The sequence below is a fragment of the Odontesthes bonariensis genome, unplaced genomic scaffold (genome assembly GCF_027942865.1).
Source record: "Odontesthes bonariensis isolate fOdoBon6 unplaced genomic scaffold, fOdoBon6.hap1 scaffold_176, whole genome shotgun sequence".
In the NCBI taxonomy this organism is placed as follows: domain Eukaryota; kingdom Metazoa; phylum Chordata; class Actinopteri; order Atheriniformes; family Atherinopsidae; genus Odontesthes; species Odontesthes bonariensis.
In genome coordinates this window covers 37,501-42,500 of record NW_027457394.1, presented here as the reverse complement: position 1 = coordinate 42,500, position 5,000 = coordinate 37,501, and positions in this window count along the sequence as shown.

The window sequence follows — 5,000 nt, the reverse complement described above, 5'->3', positions numbered from 1 at the left end:
AGCCGCACCTTGAATCCGCTCTCCAGCACCTTCCTCGGACTCAAGCTCTGCCAAAGTCGGCCTCCCATCTTCCAGGAACCAGCCTGGAGCTTCTAGCGGTCAGCCGCACCTTGAATCCGCTCTCCAGCACCTTCCTCGGACTCATGCTCTGCCAAAGTCGGCCTCCCATCTTCCAGGAACCAGCCTGGAGCTTCTAGCGGTCAGCCGCACCTTGAATCCGCTCTCAAGCACCTTCCTCGGACTCATGCTCTGCCAAAGTCGGCCTCACATCTTCCAGGAACCAGCCTGGAGCTTCCAGCGGTCAGCCGCACCTTGAATCCGCTCTCCAGCACCTATCTCGGACTCATTCTCCTCCAGGCCGGCCTCACATCTTCAAAGAACCAGCCTGGAGCTTCCAGCGGTCAGCCGCACCTTGAATCCGCTCTCCAGCACCTTCCTCGGACTCAAGCTCTGCCAAAGTCGGCCTCCCATCTTCCAGGAACCAGCCTGGAGCTTCTAGCGGTCAGCCGCACCTTGAATCCGCTCTCCAGCACCTTCCTCGGACTCATGCTCTGCCAAAGTCGGCCTCCCATCTTCCAGGAACCAGCCTGGAGCTTCTAGCGGTCAGCCGCACCTTGAATCCGCTCTCAAGCACCTTCCTCGGACTCATGCTCTGCCAAAGTCGGCCTCACATCTTCCAGGAACCAGCCTGGAGCTTCCAGCGGTCAGCCGCACCTTGAATCCGCTCTCCAGCACCTATCTCGGACTCATTCTCCTCCAGGCCGGCCTCACATCTTCAAAGAACCAGCCTGGAGCTTCCAGCGGTCAGCCGCACCTTGAATCCGCTCTCCAGCACCTTCCTCGGACTCAAGCTCTGCCAAAGTCGGCCTCCCATCTTCCAGGAACCAGCCTGGAGCTTCTAGCGGTCAGCCGCACCTTGAATCCGCTCTCAAGCACCTTCCTCGGACTCATGCTCTGCCAAAGTCGGCCTCACATCTTCCAGGAACCAGCCTGGAGCTTCCAGTTGTCAGCCGCACCTTGAATCCGCTCTCCAGCACCTATCTCGGACTCATTCTCCTCCAGGCCGGCCTCACATCTTCAAAGAACCAGCCTGGAGCTTCCAGCGGTCAGCCGCACCTTGAATCCGCTCTCCAGCACCTTCCTCGGACTCATGCTCTGCCAAAGTCGGCCTCACATCTTCCAGGAACCAGCCTGGAGCTTCCAGCGGTCAGCCGCACCTTGAATCCGCTCTCCAGCACCTTCCTCGGACACATTCTCCTCCAGGCCGGCCTCCCATCTTCCAGGAACCAGCCTGGAGCCTTTAGCGGTCAGCCGCGCCTTGAATCCGCTCTCAAGCACCTTCCTCGGACTCATGCTCTGCCAAAGTCGGCCTCCCATCTTCCAGGAACCGGCCTGGAGCTTCCAGCGGTCAGCCGCGCCTTGAATCCGCTCTCCTGCACCCATCCTCGGACACACGTTCTTGCCTTTGGACCCCTCCTCCAGGAGCCAGGCTGGAGCTTTTGCCCCCTTCCTCCATCATTTCAGGCCGTGGAAAGTGTCATCTTTCGGATTATCAATTCACCGTCCCAGTCTGGTACTCAGATATTTTTCCGAAAACTGGGTTTCTGAAATCGTGCAGATGGTGTTTTCGTCGTCTGCTAATAACCTCGTCGTGTGGGAGAATAGGGGCGGGCCTTGGGCTGACTCGGCCCATCGTCCCCTTTTCCCGTTCTCTGACAGAAATTTTTTCAAACTTTATCACCCCTGGTACTATAAACTTTTTCACCTCTGGTACTATGTGGCACTTAGAAAATTTTCTGAACCGGGATTCTCACCCCTGGTACTTTTTGGCACTTAGAAAATATTTCTCAACCGGGCTTCATGCCCCTGGTACTTTTTGACACTTTGACGTTTTTCTGAACCGGGCTTCATGCCCCTGGTACTTTTTGACACTTTGACGTTTTTCTGAACCGGGCTTCATGCCCCTGGTACTTTTTGACACTTTGACGTTTTTCTGAACCGGGCTTCATGCCCCTGGTACTTTTTGACACTTTGACGTTTTTCTGAACCGGGCTTCATGCCCCTGGTACTTTTTGACACTTTGACGTTTTTCTGAACCGGGCTTCATGCCCCTGGTACTTTTTGACACTTTGACGTTTTTCTGAACCGGGCTTCATGCCCCTGGTACTTTTTGACACTTTGACGTTTTTCTGAACCGGGCTTCATGCCCCTGGTACTTTTTGACACTTTGGCGTTTTTCTGAACCGGGATAAAGGTCATTTAAAGAGGTGTGTGCATGGTTCCTACTTATAATGGATATATGAAGGACTAAGGAGTCTGAACTTGTTCTGGCCCAAGGAAATCACTTTTTAACAAAAATCCGTATTTGGTCTTAACTCGGGAAAAGAAGGCGATTCCTGTGTTTTGATCTCAAAAGAGGCCATTTATCCGGGTTTGTGCAGGTTTATGCATGGAACTTACTTAGAATGGATATATATGTATGTATATATGAAGGACTAAGGAGTCTGAACTTGTTCTGGCCCAAGGAAATCATTTTTTAACAAAAATCCGTATTTCGTCTTAACTCGGGAAAAGAAGGCGATTCCTGTGTTTTGATCCCAAAAGAGGCCATTTATCCGGGTTTGTGCAGGTTTATGCATGGAACTTACTTAGAATGGATATATCTCTATGTATATATGAAGGACTAAGGAGTCTGAACTTGTTCTGGCCCAAGGAAATCACTTTTTAACAAAAATCCGTATTTCGTCTTAACTCGGGAAAAGAAGGCGATTCCTGTGTTTTGATCCCAAAAGAGGCCATTTATCCGGGTTTGTGCAGGTTTATGCATGGAACTTACTTAGAATGGATATATCTCTATGTATATATGAAGGACTAAGGAGTCTGAACTTGTTCTGGCCCAAGGAAATCACTTTTTAACAAAAATCCGTATTTCGTCTTAACTCGGGAAAAGAAGGCGATTCCTGTGTTTTGATCCCAAAAGAGGCCATTTATCCGGGTTTGTGCAGGTTTATGCATGGAACTTACTTAGAATGGATATATCTCTATGTATATATGAAGGACTAAGGAGTCTGAACTTGTTCTGGCCCAAGGAAATCACTTTTTAACAAAAATCCGTATTTCGTCTTAACTCGGGAAAAGAAGGCGATTCCTGTGTTTTGATCCCAAAAGAGGCCATTTATCCGGGTTTGTGCAGGTTTATGCATGGAACTTACTTAGAATGGATATATCTCTATGTATATATGAAGGACTAAGGAGTCTGAACTTGTTCTGGCCCAAGGAAATCATTTTTTAACAAAAATCCGTATTTCGTCTTAACTCGGGAAAAGAAGGCGATTCCTGTGTTTTGATCCCAAAAGAGGCCATTTATCCGGGTTTGTGCAGGTTTATGCAAGCAACTTACTTAGAATGGATATATATGTATGTATATATGAAGGACTAAGGAGTCTGAACTTGTTCTGGCCCAAGGAAATCACTTTTTAACAAAAATCCGTATTTCGTCTTAACTCGGGAAAAGAAGGCGATTCCTGTGTTTCTTTCAGAAAAGGTCCTTTTTCTGAACTGGGATTCATGCCCAACATCCAGGCTCTCGTGCCCTGCCCACAGACACAAATCCAGGCCGAGTTTCAGCACCTCTGCATGGACAGCATTCATGGCTGCTTTCCTCTCCCAACAGCCAGTCTCTCATGCCCTGCCCACAGACACACATCCAGGCCGAGTTTCAGCACCTCTCCTCGGTCCAGTATTCATGGCTGCCGTCCTCTCCCAACAGCCAGTCTCTCATGCCCGGCCCAGAGACACACATCCAGGCCGAGTTTCAGCACCTCTCTTCGGTCAGGCAATCATCCCTGCTCCCCTCTCATAACGTCCAGGCACTCATGCCCTGCGCACAGACAAACAGAACCCAGGCCGAGTTTCAGCACCTCTGCTCGGACAGCATTCACGGCTTTTGTCCTCTCACAGCATCCAGTCTCTCATGCCCTGCGCAATGACACACATCCAGGCCTAGTTTCAGCACCTCTCCTCGGTCAGGAATTCATCCCTGCTCCCCTCTCAGAACATCCAGGCACTCATGCCCTGTGCAATGACACATCCAGGCCGAGTTTCAGCACCTCTCCTCGGTCAGGAATTCATCCCTGCTCCCCTCTCATAACGTCCAGTCACAGACACAGATCCAGGCCGAGTTTCAGCACCTCTCCTCGGTCCAGCATTCATCCCTGCTCCCCTCTCAGAACATCCAGGCACTCATGCCCTGTGCAATGACACATCCAGGCCGAGTTTCAGCACCTCTCCTCGGTCAGGAATTCATCCCTGCTCCCCTCTCATAACGTCCAGTCACAGACACAGATCCAGGCCGAGTTTCAGCACCTCTCCTCGGTCCAGCATTCATCCCTGCTCCACTCTCATAGCATCCAGGCACTCATGCCCTGCGCACAGACACACATCCTGGCCGAGTTTCAGCACCTCTCCTCGGTCCAGCATTCATCCCTGCTCCACTCTCATAGCATCCAGGCACTCATGCCCTGCGCACAGACACACATCCAGGCCGAGTTTCAGCACCTCTGCTCGGTCCAGCATTCATCCCTGCTCCACTCTCATAGCATCCAGGCACTCATGCCCTGCGCACAGACACACATCCTGGCCGAGTTTCAGCACCTCTCCTCGGTCCAGCATTCATCCCTGCTCCACTCTCATAGCATCCAGGCACTCATGCCCTGCGCACAGACACACATCCAGGCCGAGTTTCAGCACCTCTGCTCGGTCCAGCATTCATCCCTGCTCCACTCTCATAGCATCCAGGCACTCATGCCCTGCGCAATGACACATCCAGGCCGAGTTTCAGCACCTCTCCTCGGTCAGGCATTCATCCCTGCTCCCCTCTCACAGCATCCAGGCACTCATGCCCTGCGCACAGTCACACACCCAGGCCGAGTTTCAGCACCTCTCCTCGGTCCAGCATTCATCCCTGCTCCCCTCTCACAGCATCCAGGCACTCATGCCCT